This window comes from Gavia stellata, chromosome 2 (assembly GCF_030936135.1).
Source record: "Gavia stellata isolate bGavSte3 chromosome 2, bGavSte3.hap2, whole genome shotgun sequence".
Lineage (NCBI taxonomy): Eukaryota > Metazoa > Chordata > Aves > Gaviiformes > Gaviidae > Gavia > Gavia stellata.
The window spans coordinates 100,172,467-100,185,505 of record NC_082595.1 but is presented as its reverse complement, the minus strand read 5'-3'; the positions used below and the strand labels follow the sequence as shown (position 1 = coordinate 100,185,505).

Below are 13,039 nucleotides of genomic sequence, written 5' to 3'. Positions count from 1 at the left end.
CTGTAGTGGATTTATTTTTCTTAAGTTGACTTCACCTTTGTTCTGGAAGCAAACTTACGTTGCTATAAGTTCTTTTATTTAGAGAGTTGAAGAAACTACATAGGACCCAGAGCTCTAAAAATCCTCATAAAGGACCTGGTCCCTTGTTTTTCTCTCAGCCTTCCCCCCCAGCATTTGCAGAATGAAACGATCACTGTTAGGCATTTAAATGATATTCTTTATTTCAGTAGTTTCAAAAAATTGGAACTTAGAACTGAACTTAGAACTCCTTTAACCAGACCTCTTTCAATGTAAATATTGTTTTAAATATATGTAGCCGTTATAATAAATTGCTAAAAATTTTGGAAATGGGTTTGCATTTTCATTATTTCATTATTATTTCTTTTAATTCCTAATTTAATGAATACCGGTACCAGTGAACATTATTTTCCTTTGGCTGTACCAGTCTTGGCAACAGCTCATTATAAAATCCAAATTAAATTGAATCCGTTTTGCAGAATTATATGGGATAAAAACTCAGTTTAAGTACCTGACCATTTCAACCCGGCAGCATTTTTGACTGGTATTACTTTTAAAAGTTTTTGGAAGTTCCAAATTTCACTTTTAAAAGAATAATTTCAGTTTTCCATGGATATAGTCTGGTGTCTTTCCTTTTTAAGCTAGAAAGTTTCATCTGAAAATTGAGAGAGGGAAAAGCACAGTGATCCCAAGTGTAATCTTGAATGTTTTTCATGACAGGCGGACATTGAATGTTTAGCATCACCTCTTTGGATTTTTGAATGTGAATTGGAACCACTGCATTTCTAGGTAAGATAACCAAGTGTTTGTGTTAAGTACCCTCTTTCTTTTATACATGAGTTGTGATAAAGCTAAAGTGCAATATTCTGGACTTCACGTTGTACAGAGTGTTTAAGTCTTTGTTGAATGAGTCCAATGTTATTTGAGATTTTAAATAACAGTTCAGTTGTCCTAAATTTTTATATTCCCCGAGAGAAATGACATCAGCAACTCTGCATGGAAATGGCATCAGCAACTCTGCATGGTCTGTCTACATATGGGATTTAATTTTATGATTATGTAGTTGTTTGTTTAGCTTGTGCTGTTCAAAGTGGTAGTTCAGTTCTGCCTGCCCCTTCTCTTGCATCAACACCTGTACTCATCCAGGATGTGCTGGTTCAGGGAATTTGCTGCTGAAAATCTACGGGATTGCAAAGACTTCTTGGAGGATTAATTTTCTGTCAGTTTAGACCTCTGCATCAGCTCACCGTGGACTCAAACAAGTACTGGTGTCAACGCAAGGAAATCCGTGCCAGTACTTGCAGCAACAAATTGTTGTATTGCCTTTAAACATCTCGCTTCTTTCTGCTCCGAGGAAAGGTTTAATAGATAAGGAAGACTACAAAGGGATTGTGAACAGCTGCAGACTTCAATATCTGAGGAGGAAGCAGAAGATGATAGAGAAGAGCTAGAAGGTTTTGATCTGTAGATGTAATTACAAATGTATTTGTCACTGAAGATTGCCTTCTTCCTCATAGTGAAATACCGAAGGTCATGCCAATTTGGCTACTTGTGTTTACTGCATAGATTATAGGTAACAGAAGGGAGATCTCAGTGTCACACTTCACATGCGGCCAAGTTGTGGTCAGCGTTGTGCCGGAGTTCCGAGGCTACAAGTCACAGATGGCGGTTCTGGGGGTTCTGACCCAAACACGCTGCTGTTTGGCAGCCCTTTCTGGACTGCTAGGAAGCGTGAAGCAGACATGACATTTGAGCTGGGCGGTTGCAGCGTGTAACACTTAAAAGCTGGAAGGGAATATCTTACTTTATTGTGGGAAGTAAGGCTGTGCGAGATGGTAGCTTTCATCTGGTGGTTTCTCAGAGAGATGGAAGCCATCGAGTATGGAGAGGACTTTTTAAGCTAACCCTACATTAGTAACAGTGAAGGCTGTCATTAATTCAGCTGCCGTGAGAGGCATCCAACAAGCAATGCTGTGGGCAAATGACCACAAAAACTTCAATTCGTTGCAGGTCAAAACAAGCCCAACATGGCAGCAGGCTGACTGGCTTTCTGTCAAAGCAGACTTGCAGTACCCAAGTGAACCCGGGGATCTCAGTGACAGTCTATCAAAGTAAAGGTGTTTGCTAATCATGTGGATGTCTGTTCAAAAGAAATAAAACCACCTGCAGACGAGTTTGGAAGGTGTCATTAATTTAAGGCCACAAAGGATTCTAGTGAATGTGGAACCAGCGTAGTTGAAAGACAGCAGTATTCCTGTTTCATTTCACTGGGATGGGTGAACAAACCCAGGTCCAAGGGAGAAGGTTGATGTGAGGGGTGGAAGGAAAGACTTACTAAGATTAAAGGCTATAATCATAGCTTTGACAATTTCTGCAGTGTAGGAAATTACTCTTCTCTACCTTGTAAACTAGTGATGTGATACTTGTAAGGACTGTATACTTAACGAGTGAAGCTGCTTTGTGTATTTTATTTTTACACATTATTTTCTCCTTTAAAAAGCCTTCCAGCCTTCTGTTTTGTTACAGTCATAAGGATTTTAAAATAAGAATTATGTATATGACATACCCGTTAAATTTTATGAAGAAAGCATTTCAACTAAAATTTAAGGCCCATTCTGCTTTTTAAGTGAAGGATGATCTTTTTGAGCTGGAGAGGATCTCAAAAATGAGTGCTCTGGATAGGCTTATCCACCCTAGTGAGGGGGACTGAGATGAGCTGAAGGGAGATCTTAGAGACAGGACAAGTAGAGTGAAAAGGAAGAATAAAAGGAAAAATGGTAGGAATGGAGAGGAACACTCTAACGTGTCAGAAGAAACAGGAAATGATGAGAAACAAGGAGTGTGAACTCAGGCAATAGAGATTTGCTAAATTATGGATTCTTTTAAATTTAGTCCATAGAAAGTTAATATTACTACAGTGTAGTTCACTGCTTTTATTAATTCAATTGGTAGGAAATAATAAACTGGTAGGAACTACAACTGGTAGGAAATTTTTTTAGTATTTTTTTTTACCTGATGCATTTTTGAAGTCCTAACGGTTTGCTATCAGGGACCTTTTACAGATACTAAGACAAATTATTTTTTCAAAATGAAGCCCTTAAATATGCCTTTAATGACCTTAAAGATTGACTCTTTTGGAAGACTATGACAAAATACAGACTGTAGAAGCATCTAAACATTTTTTTCTACAAGAAAAGGTTCTGAAAATCAAATCTAATACGACAGTGACAAGCCAATAATTTCTAAATAATAATGCAGCAGAAGCAATTCTTTGTGCTTATAGCTGTGAGCTGTTTGAGTTGTGCTGAGTGTCTTAGATGATAAGGTTTTTCACTTCTCTTAGTGCAAAGAGAAAGATTGACTCTCTTAGGCTGACCAGTATCCCTTACAATTGTTTTGAAAAGCATGACATGAAATATTGTTTTAATTCTCCAGAATTTGAATTTTCTTATCAGATTAAGTATTTGTACAACTGTTCGCAGAAATAGTTTTGCATGTACATATGCATGTGTATGGTGATCTGTTAATGTTGTTTTTTAAATGACCTTAGGGGGCAGGAGAATGTGGGGTGGGAAGAGAGTGAACTAGTTTTCGTTTTCAATTTTGGGTGTTTCTAGGAATACATAGGAAAGTTTCTTAATTAGATAATATGATAGTAAACATAAGTTGAAAGACGAACTAGGATGATATTATTCAGGTCTTCAGATGGTAAGTATATTCTTAAAATAGTAACTGGTTGACAAGAATTGGGCATCATTTTCTACCAAAACTAGTGTAAGCTGTTAAGATGAAGATAGCAATGCAGGGAGAGCAACATCAAACGTTTAACCTGATTCAGACAATTAAGTTGGATGCCTCTACTACATTTGGGAAGCTTCACTAACTGCATAAGGAGTCTGGATTGATGCCTAGGTGCCAGAATTAGTATCTAAAGCTGGATCTCTGGACTGAATTTGTACTTCACACGCAAACGTGTCCTTAGGTTTCACCTCACGTATGGTAACTTTTACTAACTTTGCAGCTACCATGATAAAATGAGGAGCAGTGTGGTCATAGAAATTCAAAATGCATTTTAGACATTTTTTAGAAAATAATCAAAAGTTCAGAAACAAGATGATAATGTTGCACGTCTGTTACTGTGCAGTCTTCGAAAGATTGTTCTTTCTTTATGCTCGCAGAATATCTTGTACAGATGCGTTCTGTACAGTCGTGAGGAGTACCATGTAATGAAGTTTTCAACACAGATTACTAGCTAATTCATTGTGTTTTACAGATATAATACATAAATGTGTTTCATGGAGAAGTGGGAGGAAAGGTAACTGTAGTTTGTTGCTTTGTGTTGTTGGCCAGATGTGTTTTCCAAAGAAGTGGGCACATCTCAATCTGGAATTCAGCTTTAGGCCTGATTTTGTTCTGTAGTGGTAGACTGTGACTCAGTCCAAATCCAAATGCCTTTCCTGAATTTTGCATCCTCAAAGGAGACTGGTTTCCCAGCAGGTGTTAATGATGAGGTGTTTGCTAATTTACAGCAGTGAAACTTCATGAAGTTCTTGAAATTAAGGGTAGAATTTTTCAAAGTATCAAAACCTGCGGACTACTGACTTCTCCTGAAACAAAGGCTCCAGTTTTTCACCAATAGTGAAAAGTAAGGCTCTGTAATACCTATTTTTTAATAAAAACTCTTTCAAAGAGATTTTTCTTTCATGAAGAAAGATTGCAAACATCTTTTTTTGCCATGTTCACCTTCATTAATACAACTTGCTGACTTCCTTCCTCAGCTGCAGTCCTTCCTACACTCAGAGGTCAGAAAAGAGCAAGATCAACAAGCCACACATCTGGCTGTCTCTCTTTCCAACTGGAACAAAGAAACAAATTTTTTAATGGCTTTTTGAGTTAATTGTAAACAATTTGGTTTTGGAGTCTCTGACTTGCAGCAAATGTTTGTCATAGGCAGATGTAGGGAAGAAGGACTGTGTCCTAATGCAATTCCTCTGTGGCCGGCGAGGGGAAAAAAAAATCACTTAAAAAAAAAAAAAAAGAGGAATGTCTTGATCCTCTAGCATTGAAGTATGCTTAGAATTTTGAGTGCATGTATAGGACATTTCACAAGCTTAAAATATATGCTTTGAAGACGCAGAGAGACAGAAGTAGTTGCTCATTTAATTTTCCTATACTCTTGTATACAGTAATACTGATTCTTCCCCCCCCCCCCCCCCCCCCTTATCTTCAGTAACTGTTTATGTATGTATAAATTGACAGTGATAAAAGACCAGGGACAAACAATAGGGGGGGGGAATCTATTTTAAAATGAGAGTTCTGTTCTGATACTTTTTTGTTGTATTTATACTGTTCCTAAATGCTTTGTTCCACTAAACATTTCTCAAAAAACTATATTTACAGTCATTAATCCTTAAGTAACATTTTGAAAACTAATCCTTAAATAATTAGTGAAACATAATACTTTTCTTACTTTCTCAATAATTGTAAATTTTAAATGCCTCTAGCATCATGTAGCATCAGTTTACCTAATCTATTAGATTTACTTTTTTTTTAAAGTGTTTTATCTAAAGTAAAGTAAACATCTGGTGTGACTTTTGGTATTTTTCACACTTCACAACAGGAAATACTAGCATTGTAACCTCAGCTGCTTTTAAAATACCTTATTATACCTTTATGTCTCTAATTTGAGCTCATATTACTCTGATAATTTGGTTGCTTTAAGATGTCTGTCATGATAGTTTTATTTCTAACCTGACTATTCTGCTAAATATTTACAAATATCTTGTTGTGAAAAGTAAATTGGTAATGATGGTTTACTAATACATTTCACTGTTTGGACCGATGCCTGAATTTCTGACAAACTTGAGTAAAATGAATCATCCAAAGAAAATGTTTTCCATCAATTTGTTTGTAGGAGGTAAAATGCACTGAGCTATGATTATTTTTTGCCAAATTTAGGTGTTTGAGTTGATAATGCCACTTAGTGGATAACAGCCTTAACTGCAGCCTTTTTTCAAAACCAAACCAGGTAGTAGGCAGCTATCTTGATTTATATCGGCATTTTCCTCCTGGCTAGAGTATGCTGATCGTAGCATGTTTTCAAAGAACCTTTTATTATCAACCCCATTTTAGGAAGTTTATGATAGCCAATTCAGTTTCTGGATATTAAAGTATGTATTAAAATACATGCTTTTGCCAAGAAAGGTTGGACCAGATGATCCTTGAGGTCCCTTCCAACCTGGTGTTCTATGATTCTATGAAAATGTAGGAATCATTTATTACAGAATTTTAAGCTTCTTCTAGGAAAATAAGCATCTTCTTATTTCCATATTTAATTTGATTGGAAAGATAAAACAGCAATCTTGGTCTTCGTGCACTGGCTCTTTAGGTTAATGTAATGTAATCGGTAGTATGGTGATAATTTTGGTGGTTTAGGCAATGCTTGGTTTTAGCACTTAAGGTTGGAAGATTGGTGTCTGGGCAAACTCTGAGCTAGAACAAGCCAATTCTTCAAGAACTGAATTGAAGAGGACCTGATTGAAAGTAGTTAGTGCATTTTCTTGGATGACATTGTGGAGGGCATACACAAAAGGGGGAGTATAGCACTGGGCCAGGTCCTGTTTTAGCTGGACTTTTGTAGACTTCAAATAATTCCGCTTTGGAGTATCAGAAAGGTGAGATAGACGCCAAATGTCTATTCCACGACTGTCATTTACAGTTACTACTTCTTGAATATATTCTTTCCATAAAGACTCTTCTTTGCTAAGTAGTTTGGATGGTAGTATTAATAACTCGGTGTATTTGATATAAAATCTAAATATATAAAAAATAAAACTTTTTATCTGAGACCAATGTATATATGCATATATATATACAGTTTACATTGTGTATACATGTATATTTTTTTCTAGTATCAGTGTATCAAAAAAAAAAATCTATCCTGTAATAAAAGAATACTATCCTCTGCAATTTATGGCTTTTTTTATGGAAAAGGTTTTTTGCACTGTTGAAACATATATTGATTTAGGTCTTTCCATTCCTTTTTCAGTCTTTAAACTGTGTTCTTTGAACTTTTTTTCCTCTAAGTAAATTTCCATTACTTCCCATCAACCCCAATAACCTTCAATCACTGAACGTTTTTTTACTTAATCTCTCAGGCTTTTCTGAAGTTTTCAGTTACACTGTTTTTATTAGTAAGTCAGTTGAATAAACTGCAACTAAAATAGTGATTGGCTCAGAGGAGAAGGAAGAAAACATAATTCAATTTCCAGACATGTTTCAGTGCTGTATTACAAAATGGTTTTATTAATGATGAATATTAACACATTTTTCTAAGAAAATTTCTATCTTCCATTTGTTCATCATGAAATAGGGAATAATTGAGTTTTTTTCTGCCCCATCCCATCCTCCAGAGAACTCACATCATCTAAGTCATAAGCTAAGAGGACCCCAAGTTCTAAGACCCCGTTAATGCTGAAACGGCACAGGCGTTCTTCCTCCCCAACTGTATGCTGTGCTGATGCTGTACAACTGCTTGTGTCTCCAGACACCTAGAGTAGATGGCTTTGAGTCAGCAAACAGAAAGTTTAGTTAAGTCAATGATTTTAATCTTGATTTCTATTATTTTGTTACAGTTTTAATCTTGATTTACCTTTTTTTCCCTATAACAAGCAACTGTTTCTCAGCTCTTGGTCAAACATGCTGATTTGCAACTCTCTGTGTACATGTGTGTATGTATATGCATTATGTGCATTTGTGTGCGTGCCTGTGTGATTTTTTACACAATGTAAGTTTTTTAACAAGTTAATGGCTGTTTCTAAAAATATTTTTAAATGAACTATTTAAACAGTTGTTTATAATACGAGTTTTTGCTAGAAAGTAATGAACGATGCCTTTAGGAGAGTGTATTTCTTTTACATTAGACTTATGTCACCTCTGTTGAAGAGTGAATGGGGAGTTAGTTACAACTGAAAAGGAAACCCACAAAGCTCTTAGATCCTGTTTATGTGAAAATAAAACTTACATTTTGCTCTAAACCTAAATATAGTGCCTTTTCTGTAGTTTCTAGTTCTAAAAGGCTTGATTTGCCTTTCAGACAGGAGTATTCAACACAGGCAATAAGAAAGTATTGGATGTAACTTCCTCCCTCCATTTTTGATTGCAGGTGATTGGCGTTTTAAAGCTAGCGTTTCTCGTCCTGTCTATCTGGGTTTTAGTCAGAGACTACAAGAGGAAAACCAGATTTCTTCTTTCTCAACTTTTAGTCTGCTGCTTAACTTCAAAAGGAATAATGCTATTCAAAACTTCCTGAATAAGGGCAAATAAAAATGGTATTTCTGTTCACACGGAGAAAACAGGACTGCTGCCAGGGGCTGACGTAGCGTGTGTCGGATGCCGGTGGGATGCCCTGCTAAGAACGCTCACCAGCCTCGGGACTTCACTCTCTGCTAAGCCTGGTCACCCACAGACGCCTTAACGTTCCAGTAGAAATGACAGTTTTCATAATTTTAGCTGCAGTCACAGTTACGTTTACACTAAATACCGAGTTCCAGTGGGAGGAAAGGGAAAGCAATACAATTTTTTTAATATTGTTATTTGTTCTGAAATGTGGTTATTAAAATAGTATCTAGATTAGTTGGGCTTTAGTTAGAAAAGTAGGGGTAGAGGGGAAAACTCATGCACTGATGCTGGAGCTGTAGTCCCTGCGAAAATTCAGTTTGAAGTGTGCGTCTCCTGCAGAAGTAAGTTAGTGCTGGTGATTCCGTGCGAGTATAAACTAATGATGAGGTCTAGTCGCGGCGCTTTCCTTAAGCGTAAAGGTAGTAAGCATTTCGGATGGGTTCAGCAGTTTTTATTCAGACCATCAGTTTTCCTGTGCTTTGTGTCAGAACCTCTGGCCGCTTCTCTGAGGGTCGGGCGCTGCGCCAGGTTGGGGGGGGGGGGGGCGAATGCCGGGGGCGGCGGGGGCGGCCGCGCGGCAGCAGGGGGCGCCCCAGCCCCGCCGCGGGCTGCCCCGCGCGGCCGCTCGCCCCCGGCCGGGCCGTGCCGTGCCGTGCCGTGCCGTGCCGTGCCGTGCCGTGCCGTGCCGTGCCGTGCTGAACGAGCGCGGCTCTGTAGGCCGCTCTGCGGGTTTTAGTGTCTCTTTCGCAGGAAACCCACCCAGAGGCGTTGCGGGGTTGTCAAAACAACTGTACAATGTCCGCTTTTGTGCATATGTTTAACTTCGCGCACAGGGTCGAACAATACTCTCGTTTTCTTTGTGCCATGGGCCTCTATAGGCTTGTGCGCCCTGTAACGGGGAAGGGAGCCAACTCCCTCCTAACTGGGCTTGCCATCAGTCGCCATCCAGATTTGTCAATCGGCTAAAAATAGGTTTTATAGCGAAGCAGGAGTAGGGTATAAAGTCTCTACTGTGCATTGATTTTATTGTCTTAATAAAAAGTTATTGTGCAAATTTCATTGCTAAATTAGGAATAGCTTCCAGTCGTGATTTGAATTAATTACTGCGGAGCCTGCCAGGGTCACTGTGATTTTAATTTTCATTTACGCTTACAAGAAATCTAATCTTTAATTAAAAGGCTGGTTAATTAAAAGCACCATCCACAGTACTCCTTCCTTATTTGTCATCTTAGGCAGATCGCAGACTTGTTAATATACCCCAAAAAGTTGCAGTGGTTTTTTAGCAGCTCATGTTGGGGCACAAAATCTTGTTTGGCATTCTGTGTAAATAAAACACATTATTTGAAAATAGATTTAGTAGGGAACGTGCTTGTTAAAGTATTAGGCGCAATGCAAAATTAAGAATCTCTTTATGTTTACATCATTAAGAGGGCTAATGTGCTTGTCTGTTAACAAAATGCAATTTTCAAGGCAGGCTGTTTTGCAGTAAATTGCCATGGACCCAGTCTGCCCCGGTACGTTTTAATGAATTAAGTGTTTAATGTGAAAGAATAGGAATTAATAAAATAATATCAGAAGGGATTGAAAAAATTACACAAAGCTAATTAAGAAAAAAGGAGGAGTTTTATTGGAATTTATACTTTTCTGTAACTCCTGCATAATTACAGATTAGACTTGTTTCTTGTTCAATATTCAGTCCCCTCGTCCTTTAACTTGACTGTGAGAGCAATCTTTGAAAAATTCTGGAGTTTAGCAACTTTCTAACCTGCTTTATGTTTAATTTATAGTCCAGTATAATGATTTCGGGTTTTTTCCCTCAGTCTTTCTGCTTACTGGTCCATCTGCATTTGTGGGATCAATTTGGTTTTTTCCTTGAGTGGAGTATTTTACATTTGTATTTACTGAATTTCTTCTGGATAATATCTCCGATTTATCAAAGTTATTTTGAGTTACAATCCTATTTTCCAGAATATTTTAATTCCCTTCTAGTTTAGTGCATATTTTAAAAGGGTATTTTATTCTTCTCTGTCTGTCACTAATTAAAAGTATTGAACAAAACCAGATCTATACAACAGATACTAGGTACTGTTTAAAAATACCATCCTCTTTTTTGCCAGTAAACCACTGACAACTGCTTTTTCAGATTTTCGGTGTTGCAGCAAATTTATGGAACTAAATAGCATTTTCTCGTATCTCCAGCCATTTGTCAAAGCTCCCTCCTTTATGTATTTCTTTACTTCCTTCAATTCTTCTTGTACAGGTATATTGATTTCTAAGTCTTCATTTTGTTTGTTTTGTCCATTGGAATAACCTGTTGTGTATTTTCTTAACTGTTGAGTTTCCTGCACTGCCTTATCCCTTAAATCAACTTTCCAAGAGACCTATTCTTCCAGATACCTGAGATTACTGAAACTGCTTTTTTGAAATCATGATCTTTAGTTCGCTCTTTTCTCCTTGTTTAGTAATCTCTGCTGTATTTAATTAATTTCTTCTGTATTTCCATCCTTATATTCAGTTAAATCTCCCCATAAGTATCAAACAAGTCTAAAATAGCCATTCCTCTGGCTAGGAGCTTGTTACAGATACATGGTTAATGAACCCTCCTGCAGCTTCTCGCCCAATTCTGTTACTCAGATGCCTCCATAGTTCAGCAAAACCTTCTTTACCACTTTCTTGGGATTAGGTGATCTCTCAAATTGCTGTCTTGGGATGACACCTGTTCTATCCTCCTTTACCCTCACCCAGAGACACATAGGAAGCTTTTCCTTTACCTTTTTCTGAAATTTTAAATTTAAAAAAAAAAAAAAAAGTATGTATTATTCTCCAGTCTATTTACAGTGGTTTTTTGAACAATTTATTTTTTCCTAGCGGAACTCTTGCTATCAACAGCATCGTAATGCAAATTGGTCAGCAAGTTTTCTTGTTTTGTGTAATGAGATGTTAAATAAGACCACTATTACACAAATGGAAGTATTTTAAACTAATAGCAACCGATCCCTACAGAGATCCACATTTCATTTTTAATTCCTCAAATCTTGAGCTATTGATACGTATAGTTAGCCACAGCTATCTTAATTCCAGTAATGTCGGTATGTTTCTTTGATCAGAATTAATTGTCTGCTTAATATTTTAAGATATTGTTTGACTTCTTTCCCCTTTTCCAGAAAAGAATACTTGTAAAGACTGCTTCAGATCCATATCTTATAGATTATTACCCTCCAAATACAAATTTAGCTGGCAAAATGCATTATGTCCTACATACTGACACATTCAGAGCAGATCACTAGCAAATATGCAGTAAGAAATCCAGTCACTGTAGGATTTATATCTGGCTTGGCTGAGATTAGATGTACTGTTTTGGCATTTAGGTATTAAAAAGAGAAGTAAAATAGATAAAGAACAAAGTTAACATGCAAAGACTTATTCCCGTTATCAACTGGCTCAAGAAATAACTTGGAAATAAAATCACTCCGAGGAAAGTCTTTACCATAGTTGCACAAAGAACTAGAGTATGATGGTTTTCATCTTGTTTTTTCAGACACTTCCATTGGATTTTCTGGGAATATAGTATAAAATACTCTGTGTGGTGTAGTCAGAAGGCTGCGGCAGTCATGAACAGGCAGAAAGGACCAGCAACATTTTTTTCTGTTTCTGATTTTTCACCTGAGAGTCCTGTTTCTGATTCTGTATCTAAGAATGTATACGATCTAGAATAGATTTTTCACTCATATTCACAAACATTGAAGCCAGATACCTTTTCAAATGCCCAAATCCTTAGATTTCCAAAGTGTGTTCTAAGATGGTTTATTTCCTTTTTCGCTATGATTTTGGTGAGAGAAGACAAGGACACTTTAGGAGGAAGATGACGATATGGCTGCTCTTCTCTTACAAGAGTTTGGAAGAACTAAGTCCAACTCCACCTGGAAAAAAATGAAGTGGTTTTGTTTTGAATGAAGAAACACTTAAACTAGCCAAACCTGTTCTGTTTCTGTTAAAGTTATCTGTCTCCTGCGTATTAGTTTGGTAAACATTAGTATCCTGCTTTGCTTACCTAACAGCATCAGTTGATAGAGGCTCCATTTATTGTGTACAGGGAAATTGTGTCCCTGTTTTGCGTATAAGCAACTGTGCATGCAATGCAATATTGAAACTAGGTTACTGTAGTTACTATACACTCAGGTGGAAGGATCAAAGTGCAACAGTGTTTTCTTAATTTCAAATATAATTTTATTCTAATTACTTAATTGGCTTCCGTTCTACATTTTTTTTTGTTGGGGTTTGGTAGTTTGGTTTTTTTTTATTATAACCTATGAATGAGAATCCAGATATTTTGGTTGCCTGGTTTTCATCCTTTCATGATGGCTCTTCTGACATGATGCACTTTGAAAATATATAGGAGTTCTGTTCAAAGTGTGTTCAGGTGTGAGGGTTGGCATATAGAAAAATCCCCCCCCTTGAGTAAGTTGTAAGTTCATCTGAGGTAATCCTTTTTTTTAACCTTTTGATTTTAGTGAAACCATGAGCCAAGCTTTTAATCCTTGGGGCTACAGGTACTAATATTGTTGGCCAGCTCTTTTAACATTTTGTGATTAGTGAAAAATGTATTTGTCATTACAAACCA

General features: G+C 37.0%; 1 protein-coding gene across 3 annotated transcripts in view; it reads left to right on the top strand.

Annotated features, from left to right (window-relative positions):
* Positions 1-742: 742 nt before the first annotated feature.
* The window catches only part of CYRIA (CYFIP related Rac1 interactor A), a 40,262-nt gene continuing 27,965 nt past the window's right edge, over positions 743-13,039 (top strand). For 2 of the 3 annotated variants that reach the window (XM_059829294.1, XM_059829311.1), the window contains exon 1: positions 743-807. The gene's annotated coding sequence lies outside the window, so the exon portion shown is untranslated. The remainder of the gene's footprint in view (positions 808-13,039) is intronic. The other variant, XM_059829303.1, reaches the window with a different exon arrangement.